This window comes from Pinus tabuliformis, chromosome J (assembly GCF_031772625.1).
Source record: "Pinus tabuliformis cultivar Carrire ecotype Pingquan chromosome J, CPIR1, whole genome shotgun sequence".
In the NCBI taxonomy this organism is placed as follows: Eukaryota; Viridiplantae; Streptophyta; class Pinopsida; order Pinales; family Pinaceae; genus Pinus; species Pinus tabuliformis.
The window spans coordinates 634,507,676-634,524,032 of NC_142295.1; positions in this window are offsets into that span (position 1 = coordinate 634,507,676).

The following is a 16,357-nucleotide window of genomic DNA, read 5'->3' on the forward strand; positions in this document are numbered from 1 at the left end:
ATAATTCTAGGAAAGATAATACAAAATATTATGAATGTGAGAAAAGGGAAAATTTAACTCATACCTCACTTCCATTAGAAAGCTAATCCTTAAGGACTATGGTAAATTGTAAATATTTGTAAATACTTAAAATAATAAAAACATGAAGTGTTAGGAGAATAGGAAGATTCATCGAACCTTGGAAGATAAAACCAAAGGTCACAAAACTATGTATATAAGAATGTTTTGAGTTAATGGAAAACAATCAATTGTGGATTTATTTGTTTATATAATAGTTTTCTGAAAGGAGGTTCCAACACCATGATTTAATGTCAATCTCACTCAAAATTAGTCTTCTATGTTTGATCTAGGTGGATATTGGTGGCAACTTGCCTATTCCCCTTGGACCCCTGGCCCAATTTCTTAATTTTTAGCACAGTTTGTATCTCCTTAAAATATGTAAAATACCCAATGGACCCCAAGGATATTAAAGGTGTTTACATTATCCCATGTTCTTGTGGGACCCCCTACATTGGTGAAACTGGGCGCTCCATTAATCAGAGGATTCATGAGCACGTAGCTAACATTAAGCATGGGAGGACCCGCTCTTTAACTTTGGTAGAACATGTGGAGAAGACAAATCATCATATATGCATTGAGGAGGCCCGGGTTATTGCAAGGATTTCTCCTTTTCATCATCGTAAGTTTATGGAGGCCATTGAAATTGAAAGGAGGCCTAATAATATTAATAGGGATGACAGCTAGAAAATTAGCAATTGTTGGATCCCTACCCTTTCCTCTTAGCCCCCTTTTTTCCTTTCTTAATTCTTTTGATTTTATCAATATATTTTTTAGTTTTAATTTTACTCCCTTGAATCATTAATTGTTTTAATTTCCTCACTATTGATCTCTTCTAATTCTCCCTGGGGTTTATTGCTTCCTTTTTTCTATTTATTTATTGTTTCCCCCTTTTCTTTTTGTTATTCAATTTAATTTATTTATATTTATCCATATCCTTTGGTAATTTTAAGTAGGGGTTCTTATTACTTAAACTTTGTAGTTAATATGGTTTTCAGCTTTATTTTTAATCATTTTATAATTGATCATCCTAGATCTCTCAGTACGAATTGGGTAATTAATCTCATCGTAATTCCAATAATAATATTAGTATATATATATATATATATATATATATTATTTAATTACCTTTTTAAATTAAAAAGAAAATGATTTGTCCCTCAATATATAAATTGGGTATAATTCTTTTCATGTTTCCAAAGTTAGATATAAAAAATTATATTAATATATATTTTTAATTATTTATTTATTTTAATTCAAATAAAATATGTTTTCCCATAATTTGTGGACTTGACAAAAGTAATCCTTTCTTTTAGTCAAAAGTAGACGTTTTTTATAGCCGTTGGAGTGATCTGTCTCTCTATTTAGCTTGTTGCCATGATCTGATTCTTCATCTTGTCCCGACAACGAACCACACAGGTTGGTTCAAAACGTGTCAAAAAATGAATTTTGATGTGATTATCGCTGAAAAAATGTAAAAAAAATTCCTATGTCGACGGTTTTCTATTTTTGGTAGTTTTCGAGTCCTGAACATTTGAAGTTGTTTTGAGGTCCTAAATGTCAGTTTTTTGGGGAAATGAGCCCATGTGATTTGAAGTCTCACATTTGTAGTGAAAAATTATTTTCCTTGGAGAGATATTTCTAATGAGTTATCATGTACGGAAAATGGAGATCATATGCTAAACTTACAACCCCGAGAAGTTGATGTTCCAACTAACTCCATCAGGGCCCATAAGCTTCAGGCGATTCATCTCCTAGGGTTATGTTTTTGGATGATTATGGCTTCTCGTTGTTTCTTCATGATAAAAATTCCTTAGAGCCTCTTTGTAATATAGTTAAGAAGGCATGTAGCAATCACACTCTTCTCAGAGATAAGCTACCATCACACGAGCTAGTTTTCTTTCATTCCGCATGTAAACAATTTTCAACATTTTCTATTTATTAATTTTGTTTCAGTTTCCTTGTATCTCTATGTTTTTTTATTATTATTTTTATCTCATTTCCTTCCTTCATAAATTCGGATAAATTTTGAGGTCAGATTGTAAGCAATTATCCCTACTAGATCTACGCCTTGGCTACTCTTTTCTAGTATGACATTCTCTTAGCCCTTTCCTCACTTGTTTATATACTCTATGCTCTCCTCACCTCAAATTAGTTCATGTATGAAACCATTCAAGTATTTTTATTCGTTTATAAACCCTAGATCCGTGTCCAACTTCAGGCCCATCACTCTCCAATTTATTGTCTTCCCTCTTGGTTTATTGTTTGATCCTTCTTGGTTTCAATAATTGATTGTTTTTGTTAAGACCAAGTTTTTCTTTATTTGTAATCCATTCTCATAGCTATTCACTTAGGCTATTTTCATACTTGATTCTACTCATTAGTGCCTTTAGCATCAAGTTCATTCATTTGGATAGATTTTGTTTCTATTTTTTGGCTTATTATTCCCCGTTTATTGAGAACTACCATAGACCCTACTTAAAGGAAAGTATTTATGCACTATTTATAGCTATTAAATTCATTCCCATGGAAGGAATGTATGTTCACCAAATTTGAGGATTGGTCACAAATATTTGCAGCACAGTGCCACCTTATTCTCTCATTAAGTCAGGTTGGGTTCCCTAAATATTTATATCAACAAATTTGATATTTGTTTTGAGAAAAATTGTTGAAGAATAAAAGCATGAATAAGTTCTTTTATTAATGGTTAGTACAATCCATTATCCACCTATGTACATTTCTATGATGCAAAGAAATCTACAAAGAAGTTGTACATAGAACAACTCCCTTCACAATGTTCCAAATAAGATTTTATTATAATGTAATATGTTCAAATGATGAGAAGATTCAACTACTTCTAAAACCTATTATAAACCATTTATATTATTCCCTAATTTACACTCTATACATAGAACAACTCCCTAATTTAGTTATTGAGTTGGTACCAGAGCCTTGTTTTATGGAAATTTTGTGAAAGAAGCATCCTAAGTTTAAATACAATCACATGTTCTCGAAATTACTTTATTCACTTTTTTAGTTTTTGTAAACTAGGTTTATTTTTTATCATATTAACTTGAAGAGTAATTAACTAATGTAGAGTCAATTTCTAGCTTTGGTTCATCCCTCTTGCCCAAATCATACAATACAAGCTCCCAATATCCAAGGGAACGTACTAATTAGCTCAAGATCTCCTAAAAATGCATTCTCTCATCTCCATTTTTGGCATGGTGCTCTCTAAAAAGGATAATTACCCAAAGTGGTCCAAAAATATAAGAAACACTAATATTTAATGATTTTTGGGATGGCCTTTGTGGAGGATAAGCTAACGATGGTAAAGGAAAGCAAGATAGTGGACCTAACAAGCCTACATTAGAAAATGATTTAGCCACATGGAAGAAAAAAAAAAAATCATATGCCCTAATTGTTGTGGTAGAAAGTAAAGAGGTGAGCCAAAATTTTGTTTCCATTAAAGATTCTTATGTTGCTCTAAAGAAATTAAAGGACTTGTATGACTCACACTCAGAAATGGAACTTGTACAAATATTGGTGAAGCTCTTCAAACTAGAGTTGAAGGATGATGATCCCATGTATTTAACTTTTGATATCAAAGATACCATACTTGAAATAGAAACCACTAGAGTGAATATAGGCCTTTCTTTTACAACTTTTATCAAGGTCCTCTACCCTACATATTCTCACTACCTTGAATCCCAACAAGTTGGTCACCAATTAAATTACATTACATTTGACTTTTAGGTGGAGAAAGTTGTAGAATGTGAAAAATCCTTTGGAAAAAAGAAGAAAACATCTCAACCCACTAGAGATATTATGTGCATTGCTCAAAAGGGGAAGAAACAATCACACGATTCTTTTAGAGGAGAAGGTAATAAGGGAGGACGTGGAAAAATAATTTTAAATCTAAAAAGGTAGACATAATCAAGGTGAGAGATTGATCTTGATTGTGTCCATTGCAATTTAAATGGGCATGGTACAAATACATGCAGGATCCCCTAGGAGAAGTTCAAATAAAATAAATATTAGAAACTAGACAAAGATAAAACAATAGATCTGGTGAAAGGTAATGCAACTAAATATGATCATTACATTGTTACCCATGATTACAATATTGGAGTAATTAAAGATTTATTTCACACTTCACTTGCTTCTTGGAGAGATGAATGGCTGCTTGACATGGGTGCAATGTTCCACATGACCTTCCAGAGATATTTATTCGAAGAAATCAGTGACAATGTATATGGTACAATTTATTTTTCAATTAAATCAAGTCTCAAAACTTCAAGAATTAGCACCATCAAGTTCAAATTACTTGGATTCTCAAATTTTCTTCTACACAATGTGCTCTATCTTTCAAAGTTACAAATGAACTTATTGTCCCTTTTGCACATTCGATAGCAAGGTTACTCCATTCATATATTTTATGGAAATTTTTAAATAAGGAAAGCTTCTGACAACATAGTTTTCATGACTGATATGGAATTTGATCTAAGACAATTAAATAAGGTATTACAGACTCATGTGCATGGAAGTGCCTATGTTACTTTATGAAATGGATCGATAAGATTGTGAAGTACACAAGTAATGAAGTAGTTAAAGAAAAAATAGCAGGCAAACATATAAACACAACAATTTTAATAAGGAGTTCACCCAATACTCCTGGGCTATGTCTCCCGGTCAAGCCTTCATTGGTCGCCTCTCTATTATGTTTTCAAAGCAGAGTTTTTATAACAGTCAGCTCAATTCGAGTCTCACACAATAAATATAAAATCAACAAGACTGTACTTGGATCCCCCAAGTCTCTGGAGTACACAGACTCTCTTTACTGACTCTGGACCTCTATTGGTCACAATGATATGAGCCCAATCTGAGACTCACACATGACATACATATACAGAGGAGTTCACTTGAACCTCTCAAGTCGTCTCTGGAGTACACAGACTCTCTGAATCTCTCCGACTCTGTCCTAACTCTGGCTCGATGTTGCCTTTGCTCTGCAGGTCAGCTCAGCTTATTCTCTCTACTTTTTTCTTTATTTCCGGCTTACTGCCTCTCTCCTGCTTACTGCTCTCTTTGTCAGTTCATGGCTTTAAATCTAATCTGCTTCCTGACTGTTCATTTCCGTTTCTCGGCTTTCTGGTTCCTCTGCCTCTGTCCGTTTGAATCCCTCTGTTTTGAGTAATCATCACTGTATAATGCCTCACAGCGAGGTGGACAGCTATTTCATAACAAACTGAGTATCAGTTCTCTTGGACGTTTTAGAAACGACCATTTAATCCATTAACTCCAAGAATGCCCACGAAACATAGATCTCTGCCAACGCATCGCCCATATCGGACTTCAAATCCTTTACAATTCTGCCTGTTGACCCCGTCAAATCTGATCATCCATCGAAACGTGTCTTCGCCATTGATCTGGGGGCCCTAGATCCTATAGTCATCGCTCATATCGGGCAGCTAAGTAGCACATTGGTTACTCATCCGATGTGAATGATTTTGTCTCTCTTCCACTGGATGCATGGCATTCACTCTATGGCATCGAGCAGAACTCAGTTGAAATCGCTTACCGCTCAAAGCCCTTCCGATATCCTGTCAATTTTTTGGAATCCCGCTTCGTCGAAACCAAGGCATGATTTTCTGCGTTTTATAATTATTTTGGGTCTGGGTGCTCGGGGCTTTTCCTTCTTTGAGGGTTTTTCCCTGCGATATGCGATTAGCTCAGAAACTACCCCCGTTTCTTGTAATGACCTTCGGATTTGCCAATTTGCAACAGCTTGCATTACCATAGGCTGACGGTCTACGCGCTTGACCGACGGTCCTCATTGCTCTGCGTTGCTTATAAATTGCAATTTTTACGAGGATATCTCTGATAAGCTTGATCTTTATAAGACTTGTAATCCCTGGCATGATTTTTAAGAGTTCATGAAAACTTGGAGAGTGTTTTAGGATCCAATTTGGATCACCACCTTCCCCTTGAAAAAATCTTTTGGACCACCAAAAGTTGGTTTTTAAGCATCAATCAAGTGAGGGTATAGATTCCTTGCTTGCCCAATTTCTATCCATTTTTCACTGCTTGGTTTTGAACCTTTGAGTCCAATCCTAAGGTACTCAACATCCCCTCTACGTGTAGTCCTCACCTTCCTATCCAGAACTGTATCTTCCTGCAATTCATTGAGATATTCAGGCAAAAAATCATCAATAGAAGGCAATTGACTCTGCTCTTCGGGATCTTCAACCAATGAAGGTTCAAATAGTCTTAAGCTTTCTGCATTAACTATATAATAGATGTGCATGTAAGCTAGTAAATCAAGGCGAAATCATTCTTGCCGATTTTCTCAAGTATCTTGAAAGGTCCATACCTTATTGGCTTTAGCTTCTTACCTTCACCTTGCATTCTGTCTTTGGTGATATACAGCCAAACTTGATCACCAACTTGGAAACTATGCTCAATTCGATGCTTATCATGCCTTGCCTTATACTTGGCTTGTCTCTTTTCCAGCTATTCCTGTACTGCCTGGTGAACCTCTTGGATTTGTTCAATAAAATTGGTTGCCTTGTCCACATCAATGCGTCCATCAACTGCTATGTCTTTACCAAAGTCAAAATCCAAGTGAGACCTTGGTGTGAAACCAAAACAGGTCTCAAAAGGAGATCTCTGTGTAGAAGAATGTTTAGCCCATTTGTAAGCATGTTGTACATAACATAAATGTTCATCCCAAAGCTTGGGATGCTTGCTACAATAGCCTCTGAGAAACTAGATCACTATCCTGTTGACCACCTCTATTTGGCCATCTGTTTGTGGATGAAAGGTTGTGCTCTTCTTCAGTTTGGTGTCCATCAATTCCCACAGACTTGACCAAAACTTCCCAACAAATCGGGAATCTCGATCAGATACAATGGAAGTGGGTAATCCAAAATGATCCCATACATGCTGAAAGAACAACTTTGTTGTTTGTTTAGCTGTAATCTGTTTGTTACAAGGTATTAAAATACACATTTTACTGAACCTATCCACAATAACATACAAATAGTCATGACCTTTTCTAGATTTATGCAGTCCCCCAACAAATTCCATGGAAACACTTTCCCAAGGATGAGAAGGAACTAGTAGTGGAGTGTACAAGCCTAGTTTTTTGTTGTTGGGTTTGCTTTTAGCACACATGGCACACCCTCTTACAAGCTAGAAACTGTTTCTTTCATTTTTGGCCAATAAAAAAATCTTTGCAGCTATGAAACTGTTTTACTTACACCAAAATGACCTGATATCAGGGAAGTAAGTGCCTCCCTAATTATCTTTACTCTTTCAGTTTGTGGAATGCATAACTTTCCAAAATGATACAAGATTTGGTCCTTAACATGATAATCTAGTTCTTCAACTTGTTTTCCACGACTTAAAGTTGCATATACATCTTTAAAATCTATATCTTGAGCATATTGTTCAATGTAGCTTTCATGCAATACTTAGTTATGCTTAAGTATAGTAGATGCATTTATGATTGGTCTGGACAACATATCTACCACTTTATTGTGTATGCCCTTTTTATATCTAATGACAAGATGAAACTGTTGTAGAAAACCCATCCACCTATAGTGTCTTGATTGCTGTAACTTAGTTTGTGAGTGTAAATATTGAAGTGGTTGATGATCAATATGTATAACTGTCTCTTTGCCCATTAGGTAATGTTTCCACTTTTTCACACTCTGTACTAATGCATACAATTCTTTATCATATGTGGGATAATTAACTACTGCAGAATTCAATGTCTCAGAATGATAACATATGGGTTTATCATGTTGCATCAACAGTGCTCCCATGGCATAGTCACTGGCATCCTTTTCAATCTCAAAGGGTCTTTGAAGATCGGGCAGTGCTAGTACTGGTGTTGTACTAATCTTTTCTTTTAAGGTGTTTAAAGCTTTCTGTTGTTTGCCTCCCCACTGAAACACCTTGTTCAATCCTCTTAAAGCATGTAAGGGCACTGCAATCAAGGAAAAGTTAGCAATAAACTTTCTCCAATACTGTGCTGCTCCTAGGAAGCTTCTAACTTCTATAACAGATTTGGGTTTAGGCCAGTTTACAATGACTGCAACCTTAGAGGGATCTATCTTCAATTCACCACCCCCTACGATATGACCCAAATAATTCAACGATTTTTTTCCAAATTGACATTTTGATAACTTAACATAAATATTTTCTCTTTTCAAAACATCTAGAGTCTGCTTTACATGCTTCAAATGTTCTTCCCATGTTTTAATAAATATAAGAATGTCATCTAAATATGCAATGACAAAATCATTAAGGAAAGGCCTGAGTACATCATTCATTACTCTCATGAAAGAAGCAGGAGCATTAGTTAAGCCAAAAGGCATAACTAACCACTCATGCAATCCCTGCTTCATTTTGAAAGAAGTCTTCCATACATCTTGCTCTGCAACTCTGACCTGATGGTAGCCACTATGCAAGTCCGACTTGGAAAAGTAAACAGCTTCTTTCAACTGATCTAATAGATCATCTATGCGAGGAAGGTGTTATCACTCAGGTTGTTCCCTTTGACTCCCAAGGGAATACGGCCGAGGTAACCACTAACCAATCTTTGGGTCACAAGTTCTAGCCTACCTATGACCAGAGAGGGCTCTCTCTTTATGATTTAACTTTGTTGGTATGATATTTTAGGCTAGTTATGATGCTCAAGGTTTTATTTTGAAGTTTGTTGGATGGTGACTTCAGTCAAGATATATATATGATTACCAGGGTGTTCTAGGCCATTGGGCATGGAGTCAGTGATGCTTAACTTGCTTGATATGTCTGTGCTGATACAATAGTGATGCTGCAGAGCCAGATAAGTGTCTAAGAAACAATTCTTTAAATCTGTGATTGGGGTGATGTAATCAGGGCATGAAAGGAAATTAAGGATCTTTCAACAAACTGATATGGAGAACAGTGGGAATATTATTTAGAAGCAGTGAAGAATTTCTATATAACATTCATATTTATAGAATTAATGAAAACATGAGCAATTAAGAATTCATGTTCATGATCAATTCTGAAGAAAACATTTTCATCAATAGAGATTGAGCACAAGGTGTATCCAAACATTTCCTGTACTATTCCTTTTCTCTACTGTTAGATTAGTGAAATGTGTGTATGATTCAAACAAACATAAGAAGACAAAACATAGATTGAGAAAACTTATTGTTCCATTAGACAGCACAGGAATTCTGCAACAGCACGCATAGCATCACCAAGATATCAAACATTCAGGAAATCACTAAGTTTTTCCAGCCTCTTTGCATTAGATTATCTGAAAATATACAATACATTTGCCTCATAATGAAAATCACCAACCCCTAATACGTTGCCAGGGGAGGTATATATACAAAATTTACATCAGAAAATATCTAACAAATGAGTTAATGGCTCATTAATATTGTGCCAACTCCTGGAGCGTTGTAGCTGAGAAATTAAATGCTATGGTAACTCCTCAGTGCCTTAGCTGTCCAAAACGGTCAGAGAATGTTGACTTTGTGACCGTTGGAGTTGGCTGAAGATGCGCTGCCCAAAAATTGCGCATTTCTTATCCTTTTGGCTTGTTGTCGCTCTCTATATGCCAAGTCACCCTTTCGGCTGCCTAGTGTGTTGTCTTCATTCTGCCTTTTGCTCTTTGCTAAGTAGAGGCTGACTAGGATTGATCAACTGAGATCACTAAGGTAGAATTTGCAACATTGCCTGCCACCAATCCTCTTTGGGCAGCTGGTGCCTTAGAATTTTCACTAATGTTTCATCTGCCTCTGTATATCTATAAAAATTAGGAGGAACCTCAAAAAGGTGGTGGATTTCATTTTCAATAAAAAACAGATTTTCAAGTTTGTCAAGAAGGCCCTGCCCTGTTGGAGGCCCTACTTCCTCAGAAGTACTGGCAGATGCAGTGATATGATTTTCAATAAAAGTTGCCATCCTGACAGCATATTGCTCACGGGGGAGCAGTCTTCCTGTGCTGGTTAGTAGGCTGGGCAATCCCTTTCCTTGCAGTGCTCCCATTTTGAGCTTGTATTCATCCACCTCAGCCGGTATTTCATGGCATTTTCTCTCTACAGTCTGTACATAATTTCTGAGAGTCAGCACCTTCTTGGCCGTAAGGACAGCCTCTGTTCTCTTAACAATGTTGATGGCTGCTAGCTCCTCCTGGGTCTGATTGTTCAAAAAGTGTATCATTCTATTGGCCTGCTCAGGGCTATTCCCCAGTACTGTTCTGGCTTTCTGGATCTCGATCTGTGCTTTGCCAATTAATTCCATTTGTTCATGCACAGTCTTGATTGACTTCCATTGTCTAGTAATGGATTGGTTAATCCAGGCCCACAAAATTCTCTTTATTTCTACCAGAGCACTTTCTAGCTTGAGCTCCTTTTCTAAGGCCTTTATTTTGTCTTTCAGGGCCTTAATTTCTCTAGACTTCTCAGCTACAGTCATCTTGGACTTGTCATATTTGGCCTCTAGTTCTGCCAATTTTTCCTTGGCCTCTTTTATCTCAGTAGCTTGGAGCTCCAGCTCTTTGATAGCCTTTGTCAAATCTTCCATGTTTAAGCTGGACTCTGGAGCTGTTGTAGTTGCTGCTGCTTCTGTTGTTGCTGTAGTTGGTGTTGTGGGGAAAAATGCCTATGCAGGACGATCCTATCCACCTAAGGTGTGACAGCGCCTTAGCAACAAACGAATACAGCTATTATGATTTCTTCCTTTATGAAATGGGAAAGAGGGGAGATCGGTAGACTTACCGTTGTCTTCCGGTTGTCCCTCGAACTAGATCCTCTTCTCTTTGTGTGTCCACAGCTACTTGTCTCCTCGCTTGCTCAAGAGAACAACTACTTGAATCCCACGAGATCACAAGAGAACAGCTACCTGTGACAAGAGAACAGCTACTTGCGACAAGAGAAGAACACAACACAAAGGCAAATATACATATTCATAAATGATTCAGGATTAGAAGTAAATCAAATATACTAATGCAATCATACAAAGTACACCAGCATATAGGAAAGAATCAAGATAGCTTTATTGATTGATAACAGGGTTCAGGAAGAGATACAACCCATAGGGCTCCAATCCAGCATCTCCTTCCCAGCAGAATGGAATTCCTTCTTCAGCTCCCTTCAAAGCATTAAGCACCCAATGTCTCCAGCCACAAACCAATAGCAATTCTTTGCAATAACCAAATTCCAACCTTTAGATCCCATGGAGGAGAGATCCATATATAGATGTTTGGAGAGAGGATGAGTCAGCTTGAGATCTGACTAGTGTCCTCTCCCTCTCTCAGTTCTTGAGTCCACTTGGAGGTTCTTGCTTCCACTTGGAGATTTGGAACCTCTTACTCATCACCAGTCGAATTCCTTGATGCAAGTGTCATTTTGGAAGCTTCCTGGGCATTGACACCTTGAGGAATGACTCTGCCACATGTCCAAACTCGCTCAGTGTAGATAGCCTTTGTTGGAGTTGACATTCAACGCAGGTAGACAGTGGAGCAGTTGACATTCAGCGCAGATGCTCAGTGGAGCAGTTGACATGATCCAGAATTGGCTTGTTTTTTAGTGTTTTCAGGTGGAGAACTTCTGTGAATTGTTGTGGTTAGTTTTCCTTGTTCCTCTAGGGGTAGGAACAACATGTTTAGGGACTTTGGATCCCTTAGATTATGGACATTTCATGCTTGAGGCTGTAAGGCACAAAAATGTCTATAACAGTTTCCCCCTAAAGTATGAGGCCGTTTATCGGGTGAAATGCTTTATCCAGGAGGGTCCGAAGTTCATCCATCTGCTGGGAGGAGACCTGTAATAAAATACAATACAATACATTATGATTCATACTGCTTTCATGATCTAGCTGAGGCGAGCATTCCCATGCTCAGCTTTATAAATTCATTTTTGTACATAGAACAGACGATCGTCTGATGGTAGACTGATAATTTTGGCGAAATTATCATCCTTTGAGTAGGATGATCATCTGCTGCAATGATGTACATGTCAAATGTCTTTATTTTTCCTGAATATATATCGCAGCCCGGATGGATGAAACTAGATCCGGGGTCTTCAAACTCGTTCGATCTTCACTCTAAGTACAAGTCGATCCATGTGAGAATTGCGCTGAAGTCGAACATGGAAATACATCGCTTGATTACTGGTCAATGATGTAAACCGTTAACAAGCGCAAGAGGAATCATCGATAATGATAATGACCCTCAAGGTACTGCAGTACAATTCACGTGGTGTGAATAAAGGACTTGGCGTTGAACACCACGCAAAATCTTCTGGTCGAAGTTCATTAATGTATACCTGTTGCCGGAAGTGAGAAACTTGCCATTGAGGCATGCAAGCTTCAAAGTACTGAAGGGGTTGTTCCTAGATCAACTTCTTGGATAATGAGCTGTTGTCGACAAGAAGCGATCCGTCAAAGGAGGGCCTTGATGAATCCCACATCAGTGACACGGAACGGAGCTAATGACTTTAATGGAGGTGAAAATGATCTGTGACATATGATTCAGGGTGGCGGTCATGAATGGATGAAGGATAATGTATGGTAGTGGATGGGACCCGGTTGACTCTTCCTGAACGACTTCTCTTGAACATATGGCGACACTGATGCGATGGATTGGTAGCATTACCCCAAATATGGATGGTATGGCGAGACCATGGTGATGTGACCGGTGAATGAAACAACCCAACCCGATTGTGATACGGAGGAAAAGTGTCATGTTCAAGAGCGACCTGCTACCATCAAAGTTTTCTTGATTTTTCCCAATTTTTTCCCAGTCATTGCTGACCAGTACCTCTTTATTTTTGTCAAGCTTGAGGAGGATAACATATGCTTGTTCTATAACCTGCCCTTCGGGCAAGCCCATCGCTATGTTTTAACGAGCTTAGTGATAGTGAAACTCGTTCTCGTCTAAAGACAAGTTTGTCGCTATTTAATAATTTTAACGAGTCTAACGACAAGGATAACTCGGTCCTTTTCATTTTTAGAGAGTCTGAAAAGGTACATAAAGTTAACTCCAAAATTCCTTTTTCGTCATCTAATCCCTTAAGTCCGAAAAAGTATAAAACAATACAGAAGGGATGAGTTTTCGATATCTTTAACGAGCCGAACAAAACAAGCGCTCGACCTTTTTGTTCAATAATCCCTCAGGTACAAAAAGATTAAAATCTAGAGGAGGGATAGCTCTTCCTATCCTTTAACGAGATGGAAGGCCAAAACTCGGCAATCTTTTCATATTTTAAGAGTCAGTTGAAAAGAGCTTAAAGAAGACTCATCTTTTGAGGAACGAGTGATAAACAGGGATAGCAACTGATTCCAGGTACAGGTTCGAATTTTCCAATCACGGCAGTGTCACAAGGATGGCTAGGTGAAATCACTCTTCGCAGCTGTTCCTCAAAATGGGTAAACAATCATATGGAGGTGAACGATCGGCCAAATGAAAAGTGGAGGTGGCAGGTGCAAACATGACCAAGGCTTTAATGGCTGATGATATTACATTCACAGTGGTTATTTACCGGGATAGTTCATTTTTTAACGAGCTTAAACGCGGGTGGAAACATTTGCTCGATCTTATGTTTATTTTTTAACGAGCATGAACTATGTGCTAAAACTGCTCGGATCTCGCGTTTATTTTTTAACGAGCATGAACTTTATGCTAAAACTGCTCGATTATACCAGTCATATGATAAGAGTGTCTCATTGGAGATCGCTATTTTTTATGGAGCTTCATCTCACCACGCTTTGCTCCAGATCCTTTCGTTATGCAAGTTCGGAAACGGCTAATCCTACGAGTTTAAAGGGTTAGACCTACAGGTTTAAAGGGAGGACCTAAAAATTTAAAAAATAAATAGTCGCCCCTTGCTTGCACTCCAAAAGGTTTGCATGCCCCCAGGTATAAAGTATGATTTCAAAGTTACCTCTACTTCAATTCCATCGAAACTTTCGTTTCACCGGGAGAGGCCTACCTCTTTCAGGTTACCCAAAGATTGTCTCGTTAATCTTTCAAACAAAACACTTCCTCAGCAATGTCTACCGAAATAGACAGAGGTGGGCGAAAAATAGATTATTCCACCCACATAACTTTGACAAAAGAATCTTATTCTAGAACAACCCCTCTTCCAACCACGGACGGGGTACGGACTAGTCATATTCTCCCGCGGAAACCTACCATATACCCAAAGTAGGTTATATGGTAGGTTTCTCCTCCCGGATTACTCGCGCTCATCAGGAGGACGGACCGTGGGTTGAGACACTTCTTGCATGTATAGACCATTTAGGAATGGTACATGACTATTTGCGATGTGTGATCCGGGAAATGAAAGTTGGTCCACGAGCTTGACCACTCTTCCTTCATGCGGAAAACACATGACTCTAAAGAGTGAGGAGACAACAGCTCCCATGCAATATATATAGTCTCGTCCAAGGAGTAGGTTATAATCCAAGGGTCCTTGAACGACCATCACGTTCATTTGAACAGTCTTCCCTTTCAATGTTATAGGCACATTGGGGAGGATCCCTAAAGGTCGACTGGTTCCTTTATCAAAACCTGATAGATTTCTCATCTCAGGTAAAAGCGTTGGCGAACCAAGCGCTTTCCAAGCAATAGAGGAAAGGATACTCACAGATGCCCCCTCATCAATGATAGTGCCAGCCATTACCATTCTGTATATTTGACAAATAATTATGAATGGTATACTGGCTGGAAACCGGGCTCTGCCTAGTTGGTTCCAATCAAAGGACACAACCAGGTTGCTTGGTGGTGGGACCGAATATACGGCCAGATATCGCTCCGATGAACTTCCTTCCTGCGATAAAGGAATGGTGGCATTGCCCCCTTGATCATCAGAGTCAGTGCTGATGAAGAGAATCTGGACGGTGTCGTCTTTATTCTCCTCTACGATGGTGTCATTCGAAGATGGAGCCTCTGAAGGTAAAACCGGGTCAACTGCCGTATCAACCTTCTGACTTTCGTCAGGCATGGATCCAAACGGTTCTTCTTCAATGACAGGTGCTTCGGCTGACCACTTAAGTAGCTCAGCCAGATTCTCAAATAGTGAGGGACTTGGCAGGAGTCTTTGATATCCAGGAGGGAGATGCGCTCGTAAAATAAGGGCGATCTTCCAGAACTCTTTTTGCCTCGTCTAAGAAGGGACAACGGTGGATGGCGTGATCGCCTTCACACAGTCTGCAGGGAAATTTAGCTTTCCCGCTCAGTCCTGGGGCTTCACTTCCACTAGTTGACGGTGAGCAATCGGCATGGCTATCAGAGGTCGATGCTACCGAATTGTGCAAACGTGGGGACCAGTCTCTTAGTATCCGGGGGATACAGGGACAATCTCTATGGAAGTGGTCTCCCTTGCATATGATGCATGGCGATTCAGGCCTTACGAGTGTGGTGTGTGGATTTTTGTTAGATGACATTTGTTTGCCCCCAGTCGCCTTAGGCTCCATCTTCTTCTTCTCTTTCCTCTTCTTCTCCTTCTTCTCCTTAGGAACCTGGTTTTTAATTTGACCAGTCCCTTCAAGCGAAGAGGAAGGAGGGGAGGAAGATGAAGTTGAAGGCTCGGAGGCAACTCTTGTCTGATCTAACTGTTGACTCGACTGTTCAGGAATGGCGGTGTTCTGAACGACATTGGTTGAAAAGAGCCAAACAGGTAGGCCAATTGTCAAGCCTGGAAGCGACAATGTGGCCATGTGGGGCGCACCAACATCTCCCCAAGAGGAGAAGGGACTAGGATTTCCACCAAGAGGAATTCCTTGGTTGGTGTGCTCCATCTTTTCAACTTAAAGATCAACGCAGGAATTAAAGGGTGATTGTTCCGTTTAAAATAAATTATTAACGACGCTTTTAGACACAACTTGCTTTTTCAGTTTTAAAGAGTCGAGAAAAAGCTAAAGATGACTCTAGTCTCCTTCGATGTTTTAACGAGCCCGAAGTGACAAATGCTCGGATGGACTTTTTCTGTTATAGAGTCTGAAAAAGGCCAAAAGAAACTGCTTTGGAGATCTAGGCAGAGGGTGTGCCAAACTTTTCGCAAAACCGCAGAATACTTTTTAGGGTACGGGCGGTCAATCTTCGTGAATGCTGTGTTCACTGCATTGCGATCAGTAGGGCGGCCGACATGGCTTCCTAAGGATAAAAGATATATGCCTATAGGGGTCTCCCAATATATACGCGACGGTACGTGGGAGCACAATCCGTACTAGCGCTATCGTCCCTCAGGAGGAATCACCCACCTTCCACGAGATCGACAGTCACTAGGCTTAA